We start from the raw sequence: 12,296 nt of genomic DNA, 5'->3' as shown, positions 1-12,296 counted from the left end.
TTGGAACCAATTTATAATAGGTGACCGTTTTAGAGGCTGTAAATTGAATGCATGGGAGGAGACTGACCATCTTTCCTCCAGGGAGCCACTGGTGAATTCAACTTGCCAGAGAACCACTACCTTTGAGTGAACAGTACAGCTCTCTATGGACTCCACCAGCTGAATTTTCTGATTCTCAGAGCCTTCTAAACAAAATATCACTGAACTGTTGAATATAAAGGTGGACTTAGATAATGATTACTCTCAGAGTTGTCCTCACTGGCATATGTTTTATTCTAATAGCAATAAAGCTCTGTGGCCTAGTGGTAAGAAACTGCATTGCAATCGCAGAGGCCCATGGCTCAAGGTCACCAGCTGCCCCTGAAAGCTCGCTAGAAGGTCAGCTGTGAGTCAATTCTTACTAGATTGTACACACAACAACAATAAAACAATAGAACTCTTATACTTTTTTGCTTGGTCATTCAAAATTCGAAGTTGGTGGATTTCAAAGAGAAACCTATGTTGAATTTCTCTTGAAAATTAGGATAATTAGTACTGGGCCCTCATTGCTGCATGAAAGTGATCAGTTATGTGGCTCAACATAAGAAAAACAATCAATGTAATTAATTCACCATATTAACAAAGTAAGTAATAAGAACCATATAATCTTAGCAAATGGTGTAGAAAAGACATTTGCAAAATCTTACACCTCTTCCTGATTAAGACACCCAAAAAATCGGAATAGAAAGGAATTTCCTCAACATAGTGAAAAGCATATATAAAAAACCAAGAGTCAACATCAATCTCAATGGAAAAAGACTAAAAGCCATTTTCCTTCCAAACAGAGACCAGACAAGGATGCCCACTGTCACCACTTCTGTTCAATATTCTCTTGGAAGCGTTTGTTAGGGCAGTATGACAAGAGAAGGAAATAAAAGGCATCCAGATCACCAAAGAGATGGCTCGGGTATTGCTATATGTAGATGATATTACAGTCTTCACAGAAAACCCCAAAGACTTAACCAAATAAACCCAACAATGCAACAAAAACCTGTAAGCTGTTGTTGTTGTTAGAACACTTTGCCACAAATGACAGCTGTAGCCTTCCCACACATTTTAATTGATAAAAAAGGAACATAATTTGTATGAAGTGTACTAATGCATTTATTTGTTAATTATTCAGTAATACATCAAAAAAAGATGTAACATTCCAGATGACATATCAATTGGTTTTTTGTGCCGTCAAGAGTTTTCATGAAAAAACTTTGACAAAATGTGATAATTTTCACTTCCAAACATAGGACTGTCTCTCAATTTCATATGGCAGTCATAAACAATTGAAAAAAATGTTTCTAATCACGGTCGTCAATTTAAAGGTGTGCAGCAATGTGTTAAGTGCCATCAAGTCATAGGCAACTCATAGCGACCCTATGAACAAAATAATTGCATAGCTTGGACAACTCCAAGTTCATAGAACTTCCAGAAGCAAGTTATTTCAGAAGTGGATGCCACTCCTGCTTCCCAGTTTGTTTTAATGGAGGAGCTCCACCAAAAACTGTCCACCATGGGTGACTATTATCACATTTGACACATCAGGGTCACAGTGTGCAGCATCACAGCAACCACTATTAACCTCTGTACAGCAAATGGACAGACCTGTGCTATACCACCTGGAAGAATGTTTGACCAAAAACAATTAAAACCAGGCCTGGGGGACGCAGAATAAAATCACTCACCTTTGGCTTGGTAGCATCACTTTCTGTCCACTAGGCCAACTGAGCTCTCTCTATGTTGTTGTTGTTAAGTGCCGTTGAGTCACAGGTGACTCATAGTGGTCCTATGAATGAAATACCTGAACACTTGTATCAAATGCTGTTAGAGCTAGTAGGTCAATTTAGTAGAGTGGAAGGATATAAGATAAATAGCCAAAACTCAATCGGATTCCTCTACAATAACAAAGAGAACTCAGAGAAGGAAACCAAGAAAGCAATGCAATTGACAAAAGCCAACCACAAATTAAGATACTTGGGAGTGAACCTAATGAAAGATACAAAAGACCTACACAAAGAAAACTACATAACATTTCTGCAATACACAATAAAAGACCTAAGAAAATGGAAAAATACGCCCTGTTCATTAATAGGAAGACTCAACAGTGTGAAAATGACAATCCTATCAAAAGCAGTCTACATGTTCAAGTTAATCCCAATACAGATACCAAATTCATTTTTCAAGGAGGTTGAAAGGGAAATTGTCAAGTTTATTTCGAGAGGCAAGAGACCTTGAATAAGCAAAATACTTCTGAGAAACAAATATTAGTTGGGAGGCATAGTAGTCCCTGACCTCAAAACCTACTACATAGCATTAGTAACCAAAACAGCATGTACTGGCACAATAAGGCACATAGGCCAATGGAACAGAATAGAGAACCCAGAAATAGACCCAGCTATCTAAGGTTAACTGATATTTGACAAGGAAATAAAACCTATCAAATGGGAAAATGACAACCTTTTCAATGATGATGGCAAAACTGGACTGTTACCGGCAAAAAGCTGAAACAGGATCCATATCTCACACCATACACAAAAATCAACACTGTGTGGATCAGAGATCTGAGAGTAAAGTCCAAAAAACCACAAAGTTCATAAAGGATGACTGGGATCAACCTTAGAAGGCCTAGTCTACGGTATAAAGAGCCTGCCAATTACAGCAAGAAATTCACAATCTGGAGGGGATAAAATTGATGATTGGGACCTTCTAACGATTATATCCCTGTGTGCATAATATTTTTTCTTTTTTTTTTTTTTGCATTTGTCAGTTGTCTCTACTTTCTTTTTTTTTTTAAATTAAATTTTATTAGTTTTAATGAACATTTACAGAGATTTTGGGTTTTCATTCATTCATTGTTGCACTGTTTTCTCCACCCTCATCCCCAGTTCGTTCTTCTCCCCCCCTCCAATGTCTGTTTTAATTGTCCAATTGCCACAGTGCTTGTCAAAGCCAGTTCTGATTAATCTCCTTTGTCAGTGTGTCCCTTGCCATTCCCTATCACTCCTCCCTGAGAGAGACTTCACCCTGATTCATAAGGAAAAGGAGATGGCATATTCTCTTAGCTACTTCCTGCTGAAAAGGGACGCTGTGGGTTTCAGGGTGAAGGTCTTCTCTCACTACTCTAAAGGGCCCCTTTGGCAGTAGGAAACACATAGACTATACTTTTTCCAAGAGTGAAAAGAAAATATACTGACTGGAAACAAACATTTGTCAATACCATATCAGACAAGAGTCTCATTAACAAAAGTTTATAGAATAATCGTGGGCTTCCATAAGAAAAATGGCAAAATATATGGAAAGAGTTTTCACAAAGGAAGATATTCAAATGGCCAACAGATAGATGAAGAAATGCTCTAAATCACTGGCAATCAGAGAGATGCAAATCAAAACCATAATGAGATACCAGCTCACTCCAGTAGCCATGGTAAAGTTTAACAGGACAGCAAGTAATGAATGTTGGAAAGGATGTGGCGAGATAGGAATTCTTAGTGGGACTGTAAAATGGTACAACCATTCTGGAAGACAGCTTGACACTTCCTTAAAAAGCTGAACATAGAAATTCCATATGACCCAGCTATTCCATTGCTTGGAATATACCCCAATAAAATAAAATGATGCCTCTTAGTTACGGTGTTTGGAAGCAGGAGTGGTATCCACTTCCTAAACAACATGCTTCCAGAAACTCTATGAACTTTGATAAATGTTGATAGTTATAGAGAGGCTTCAGGCTTTTGTTCATAGGGTCGCTAGGAGTCATGCTTGACTCTAAGGCAATCAACAGCAACAATAGTTGTGGTGTTGGAGAAACATTCTGAATATTCTATAGAATGCAAAAAGAACTAACGGATACATCATGGAGAAATGGAGCCAGAGCAAAATCTTGCAGGCAATTATTTAAAAATCGCTGGAACAGTACATCTACAAGTAACTGTCTGAAAATCAAACCGGATTAAGATAAGGCTATGATATCATTGCTGATATTAGATAAATCTTGGCTGAAAGCAGGGAATAACAGAAAGATGTTTATTTGTATTTTATTGACTCTGCAAAGGCATTTGACTGTACGAATCATAAGAAATTATGGCTAACTAACATTTTGAAGAAAGGGAATTCAAGAATACTTAATTGTGCTCATGAAAACCCTATACATACCAAGAAACACTTGTGTAAACAGAACAAAGGAATACTGTACGATTCAAAATCAGGAAAGATACACAGCAGGACTATCCTTTCTCAATATGTACACAGTATGCTGAGCAAGAATTCGAGAAGCTAGACTGTGTGAAACAGAACAGGAATCAGGATTGAAGGAAGGCTCATCAACAACCTGTGTTATGACACAGTCATATTTACATAAAGTGAAGAAGACTTGACTTTACACTTACTACAGAAGGTTGGAGACTATGGCCTTCAATATCGATCCATCTCAATATCAAGGAAGCAAAAGCCATCACCACTGGACCAATAGGAAACATCATTATGGAGAAAAGACTGAAGTCAACTACTTTTTTAAAAATTATACATAGTCAACACCCATAGAAACACCTGATTCATTAGAAGTAACTTTCTAGGCCTTTCTTTGAAGGAACCTCTGGGTGGACTTGAACTACCAATCTTTAGGTTACTAGCTGAGTGTGTTGGGTTTTTTTTTGCATCACTTACAACTTTTTTTTTAGATTTTTATTGTATTTTGGTTTGCACATAAAGTTCTTATTCATTATTTTCCACATTATCCTTAATTTACATTGCATTTCATACAATCATTCCCATTCATTATGTGAGTTTTTAAAAGAAAATTTTTATTTTATCCTCATTTACTTACAAAGTTCATAAACATTCTTTTTCACACCAGAGCTTTCCCATTTCCTTTACCTCCCATCCACACTCCTATACTCCCTCCACCCCTGGATTCTCATGCTCTTTCTACATTAATGCTCCTATACAATATTTATTCTTATCGAACTGATCTAGTTCACTTAGCATAATGCTTCCGAGTCCCTCTCAAGTTAGGTAGTGATTTACAAAATCATTGCTCCTGCATGCTGAATAGTACTCCATCATGGGAATGTACCATAATTTCTCAATCCATTTGGTTATGTTTGGATATTTGGGCTGCTTCTATGTGTTTGAGATGGTGAATAACACTGCTATGAAAACTGGTGTGCAAGTCTCCATTTGTGCCTCAGTTCTCTCTCTAGGGGTAATTGATTATGTTTTATAAAATTAATCACTACTGAACTGTGACCACTATTACCCAGTCTTTTCACATCTTTGCTAACCTATAACTTTTATTCTTTCTTTCTTTTTCTTGTCATTGTATAAGGATGGGCTCAGAACTGACCTTCCAATGGGTTTATAAACAAAAACAGAGGAGAAATAAAAAACCAAAATGAGTGTCAGAAGAGACTCTAAAAATTGTACTAGAGCATCAAGAAGCCAAAACAAAAGGAAAATATTGCTGAAGTAAAATAACTGAATGGAAGATTTCAAAGGGCAGCTTGAGAGGTCAAAGAAAAGTATTATAATGGGATGTGTAGAGGGAATAAAAAGGGAAGAATGTGCTCTGCATTTCTCAAGATGAGAGAACTGAAACACAAGTTGTTGTTGTGTACTGTAGAGTTGGAACTGACCCACAGCTGACCTTCTGGAATGTTTTCAGAGGCAGTTAATTGCATGAGAGGAGATTGTCAATCCTTCTCCCCAAAGTGGCTAGTTGCCTTGAACTGTGTGCCTTTGGGAATGCAGCACAGCTTCTTGCTTGTAGGCCATCAGAGTTCCATGAAAAACAAGCTGAGACAACTAAAAAACCTGAAGCCACAATATCGAAAAAATGCTATCTGCAATATATTTGAAAGTATCAAAAGGTGATGGAGGCAATCACTGTACCAACAACAACAAAAACAACAAAACAGACACTGAAAAGTTTCAGAACGTACCATATGAGCAGAAGCCAATGGTAATGAAGGAGGAAATGGAAGCTGCATTGAAGGCATTGGCAAAAAATAAGGTCCCAGGAATCAATGGGATACCAATTGAGTAGATTCAATTAATAGATGCAGCCTTCGATGCACTAACCAGTCTGTCTATGCCAGGAAATTTCGAGGATAGCTGTCCGGCTGATGGATTGGAAGAGGTCCCATTCCCAAGAAAGGTGATCCAACAGAATGTGGAAACGATTGAACAAGATCATTAATATCACATGCAAGCAAAATACTGCTGAAAAGAATTCAAAAGCTAGAGCAATACATAGATAGGAAACTGCCAGAAGTTCAAGCAGGATTTAAAAGAGGCCATGGCAGTAAGGATATCGTTGTGGATTTCAGATAGATCCTGGCTAAAAGTACAGAATACCAAAAGAATGTCTATTTGTATTTTATTGACTAAAGGCCTTTGATAATATGGATCATAACAAGTTGTGGCTAACATTGTGAAGAACGGGAATCCCAGAGCACTTACTTGTGCTTGTGTGAAACCTGTATCAGGAGATTATTGTGTGAACAGAGTAGGGGAACACTGTATGGTTTAAAATTAAGAAGGAAGTGTGTCAGGGTTGTATTCTCTCTCCACACCTATTCAATCTGTATGCTGCTTAAATTATTTGAGAAGCTAGACTCTATGAAGAAGAGTGTGAGTGTGGCATCGGGATCAGAGGGAGATTCACCAACAATCTTGCTTGCTGAAAGTGAGGAGACTTGAAGCACTTGTTTCAGAAGATCAAGGAATACAGCTTTCAATTAGTGTCTCAATGTTAAGAAAACAAAGATTCTTACCACTGTACTGAGAGGCAACATCATGATGGATTGAGAAGATATTGAAACTGTCAACAACTCTATCTTACTTGGAGCGACAGTTTACCAGCAGTCAAGAAATAAGGAGAATCATTGCACTGGGAAATCTGCAGTTGGGGACTTTTCCAAATAATTGAGGAGTAATGATGTCAGTTTGAGAACTAAGGTATGCCTGATTCAAGTTATAATCTTTTTGATCACTTGCTCTTCATATGAGAGCTAGACAATGAATAAGGATGAGAAAAGAAGAATTGATACCTTTGAGCTATAGTGTTGGAAAAAAGCACTGGACATCCCATGGACGGCCAAATATGTCTTGGAGAGGATGCGTCCGTTGTGCTCTTTGAAGTTATGGATGATGAAGCTTCACCTCACATACTTTGAGCATGTTGCTAGGAGGGGCTCTTCCATGGGAAAGGATATGATGCTACAAAGGGTGGAAGGTCGGTGAAGGAGAAGATGACCCTTGGCCAGGTGGATTGACACAGTGACTACTACAATGGGCTCTAGTGTTTCAGGAAATGCCAAGGTGGCATAGAATAGGATGGGGTTCAGGTCCATTATTCATAGGGTCGCTATGAATCATACATGACTCAACAGCATCTAACAACAGCTTATTATATGGTAGGATATTGTCCATTTGTCTCCCAAGGACCCACTGGTGGATTTGAACCACTATAGAGGCATGACTTTTGAGTTAGCAGTCTAACTTCCTATGAACTATACCACCAGAACCTCTTAATAGGCTCTATATTTCAGACTAGTATGCTATTAAATTCAAGAAAAATGTGACATTCGGATTAGAGAAAGATTCCTCAACAACCATTGTTATTAGATGGTGTAATCTTGCTTACTGAAAGTGAGGAGGACTTAAACCACTTGCTGTAGAATATTGAACACTATGTTCTTAATATGAATTGCATCTCAAAATCAAGAAAATGGAGATCTTGACCACTGGACCAATGGACAACATCATAATAGATGGGAGAAAGGACTGAGACTTTCAATGACTTCATCTTACTTGGATCCACAATCAATACACTTGATATCAGCAGTCAGGAGATTAGGAGATATATTACACTGGGAAAGTCTGTAGTAAGGGACCTCTCCAACTTATTAAGGAGTAATGATGCAGTTTGATCACTAAAGTGTGCCTGGTTTAGGTCATAGCCTTTTTGCTTACTTGCTATGCATCTGAGAGCTGGACAATGAATGAGGATGATAGAAGAATTGTTGCCTTTGAGCTCTGGTGTTTGAGAAGAGTACTGAAGATCCCAAGGACTGAAAAAAAAAACCAAACACCACCCAACAAAAAACAAACCAAAATAGAAATATCTGTCTTGAAGAAGGTACAGCCAGAGTGTTCCTTGGAAGAGGCAAAGATGAGGAAGCTTCATCTCATATACTTTGAGCATGTTGCTAGGAGAGGTTTTTCTTGGAGAAGGACATTATGTTTGGGAAGGTGGAAGGGAGGGGTGCTTAAAGAAAGGAAGATACTCGACTGGGTGGGTTGACACAGTGACTGATGCTATGGGCTTGAGTGTGTCAGAGATTGTGAGGACAGCACGAGCCAGGACATTGTTCAGAGTGGTTCTTCATAGGGTCTCTAGGAGTTGTACTTAACTGAATGACACCTAACAACAACAACAAAGTCTATCAAGGGAGCTCTAGTGCTTTAGTGGTAAGGAGTTGCACCATCAATCTAAAGGCATGTGTTCCACCAGCTGTTCTGTGGGAAAAGATGGGAGGTATCTTACCATGCAACTACTGTCTCTGAAAACCACCTGTAGTGTCAACTAAGACTCAGTTCCAACTCAATGGTTGACAATAACATGCACATATTATGATACCTTGACCATGGCTGGCACTTTATAAGGATTTTGGGGAAAAATTCATTTACGTCCTTAAGAATTGATATATTTCCCACTTGTTGCATGGGAAAAACGGTCTTGAGATTTTGTTAATTTCAATATATATATATATATATAATTTTTTTAAGCTGGGTTTAAAAGAGGCCATGGTACTAAGGATGCTATAGCTAATGTTAGATAGATCTTGGTTCAAAGTAGAGATTATCAGAGGAATGAGTATCTGTGTTTCATTGACTATGCAAAGGAATTTGACTGTGTGGCTCACAACAAACCGTGGGTGAATGAGGAGAATGGGAATCCCAGAACACTTGATTGTACTTATACAAAACATATGCTTGAACCAGGAGGCAGTTGTCAGAACAGAGCAAGCAAACACTGCTTGGTTCAAAATCGGGAAGGGTGTATACTAGGGATGTGTCCCATCTTCATACTTTTTCAATTTAAATGTAGAAATTATCATCCGGGAGGCTGGATTGTATGAAAAGGAATGTGGTATCAGGATTGAAGGAAGACTCATCAACAATCTGTGTTATGCAGATAACAGAACCTTGCTTGTTAAAACTGAGGAGGACCTGAAATGCTTGCTGCAGAAGTTCTGGGACAGCAACCTTCAATATGGATTGAAACTCAACATCAAGAAAACAAAGATTCTCACCACTGGGCTGTTTGGCAGCACTGTGATAGATGGTGAAGAGATTGAGATTGTAAACAGCTTTAATTTGTTTGCCTCCAAAATCAACACTCTTGATACCAGCAGCGAGGAAATAAAAAGGCAAATTGCATTGGGAAAGTCTGCTGTCAGGACCTCTCCAGATACTGAAAGAGCAATCAATTTGGAGACTAAGTTGTGCCTGATCCAGGCCGTAGTCTTTGCAATTGCTTGCTATGCATCAGAGAGCTGGACAATGACTAGGAATGATAGAAAAATAATTGATGCCTTAGAGCTGTAGTGCTGGAGAAGAGTGTTGACTATATCACAGACTTCCAGGAGAACAGGCAGATTTGTCCTTGAGAGGGTGAAACCATACCACTCCTTGGAGGCAAGAATTCTGAAGCTTCATCTGACTTTGGGCATGTTGCAAGGAAGGACCAGTCCTTTGAGTGGGACATCATGCTTGGACATCATACTAGGGAAATCAGAGTAGGTGTGTCAGAGACAGTAAAGTAGGCAGAGAATACAGCAGGTTTCAGGGCTATTGTCCATGGAATAGCTATGAGTTGCAGGTGACTTGATAGCATATAACAACAACAACTAGGCAATAGATTAAAACAGAATTTAAGCCCAGTAGGGAAAATATTTTCTATCAGAAATACATTAAATTATCCAGAGTAGTTGTTCGCTTCACTTATTGGGGGTTATAAAAAGAGCAGAAAATGAGACATGGTGACACAGAGCCATAAGCATCCCTCTGAAAGGGCCAGAGGGAGTGAGATTAGCACCACCTCTCACTGTCCCAGAGCAGAAATCACATAAAGAGCCCCAAACCCAACCCCAAAGTGCCTCTAGAGCCACATTACCAGCAAGAGGCTTGTTTTTTTCATTGTTGACTCATAGAGTGTGAAACTGAGAGTGGGGTTTATGAAGGAGGTAAGTTAGAGAATGGGGAAAGCAAAGAATATCACCCAATCCTAGTCCAGATTTAGTCCAGCAGTCCCAAAGAAGATAAAAAAGGCACGATTTCTCAATTAGTTAAAATCCAGGTTCAGTTCAGAAGCACAAATCCAAATCATCCAGCAAGGTTTGCCTCAAAGCAGTTGTAAGTCAGCTTCTCCTTCAATTATCCAGGAAGAATAGTAAAACTTTCAGCTGTGGCCTTTATCTCAGGGCTCCTCTGGTTATATTTTGTCATGGTTTCTCTACAAGAAAGCCACAATCTCTCTACCACCATCACCATGGTCTTGCCTTCAACAGGGTCTTTCCCTCACTAGGGTATCACTCCAGTTTTCCTCAAGTCTTATTTCTTGGTGTGGGAAGCACTCTATCTCTTGTCCTAGGCCCACAGCTATTGATGATTTTACAGACCATGTGTCTGTAGTTACGGTAGCTGAAGACTTGAGAGGGCTAACACAATCACTAGAAAAGACAACTTTTAAGCAAATATTGTGGGAGGAAAGGAGTTCATAAATCCTGTGGAACAGACTAAACTTTTTCCTGTGTTGATATTTTACCAAGGGCAGATTCTGAGATCTTGGCTATAATTATCTTGGATGGAACACCTGGGCTAGAGTAAACAGAAATCTGATTGTGTCAACAAATTATTTAATTAAGCAGAGTAGGTGGCAATGTGGAAGCAAAATTATAAATATAGAGGATAACGTGATTGAAAGTTTCAGCTGGGATGAAATGGAGAGTGAGAGGTGCAAGATAAAAATTATACCATCCTGGAACCAGAGTATGGGTTTGGTAAGTCTATGGGGTTGAGGAGGGTGAATGTGGGAGTGAGAAGGGAGAGAAAAAAACAGGAAACTAGATAAAGGAAATTACCCTATTGTAGAAAACATCTCTTGGGTTTAAGACATGAATGTAAAAGCAATTGCAATTGCGTTGTCATTCTAGATGAGCCAAAGGTCAGGAAAAGGACTGAAAGAGATTATAAAAAGGTCCCAGGACTTGTGTTATCAGCTTAAACGTGGCAACTACAATTAAAAGTGGAATTGAAATGCCTAAGAAGTATAAAAGCTTGACTTGAACAGATGGCCAGGCCTTCAGCTTACTAGACTGCTAAAACAGAATATATTTTCTATCTGATTCCAAGTTAACAAATATTAGGGCATTAAAATGCATGAGACATAGTGTATATGCCAGCTTGCCATGTTTTTATTATTGAGTAAACATTAGACTGCATGGAATGTATGCAAATTATCAGTAAGCAAGTGCTGAGTCAGGGGAGAACTGGAAGGTCAGCTGAATTTCTATTTCTTATAGAGAAGGCCGGTCAGTTATATCCTAAGGATCCTTAGTGGACATATTTCTAAGTGGTTGTCCACTTCCAAAAAGATTCTAAAGCTTGCTTGCATGGCACATTCTTTAAAGATTTAGTGGCCAAATATCTCAGCCTATTTTGTCTCCTATGTATTAATTTCCAAGGGCTTCTGTTAAGAAATAATTACTTTAAACAACAGAAATTTATTTTCTCATAGTTTCAAGAGTCAGTTCAGGTGTCACTGAGTCAGCTCCAAGTCATAGGTATTCCAAACACAACAGAAGGAAACCCAGACTTATCCTGCCCCATTCTTACAATCTGTTGTACTTAAAATCCATTGTTGCAGTCATTATCTTAATCCATTTCATTGAGATCCTTCCTTATTTTTTTGCTTAGCCTCCACTCTACCAGCTTATTTTCTTTCTCCAGGGACTGGCCACTCCCCTGATAACAGGCCAATGTTTTACAATCAACACTGCTACCTCTAGGTATTTTAACATTCTGGCTGCATTTGCTCCAATATAATTCTCAAATTCAATGCAATCAAGTTGGAAGCAATTCATAGCTTCATTGAGCTTCTGAGGCTGTAAATTGCAGGAGAGGAGATTGCCTGTTCCTCTTCAGCAGAGCTGATAGTGGATTCTAACTGCTAGAAAGGAGTAGTCTTTCTTCCTTCCTTCCTT

This window comes from Elephantulus edwardii, unplaced genomic scaffold, assembly GCF_000299155.1.
Source record: "Elephantulus edwardii isolate Elephantulus edwardi_28Jun2011 unplaced genomic scaffold, EleEdw1.0 scaffold00157, whole genome shotgun sequence".
NCBI lineage: Eukaryota > Metazoa > Chordata > Mammalia > Macroscelidea > Macroscelididae > Elephantulus > Elephantulus edwardii.
The sequence above is the reverse complement of the archived record's forward strand: the minus strand, read 5'-3'. Positions refer to the sequence as shown.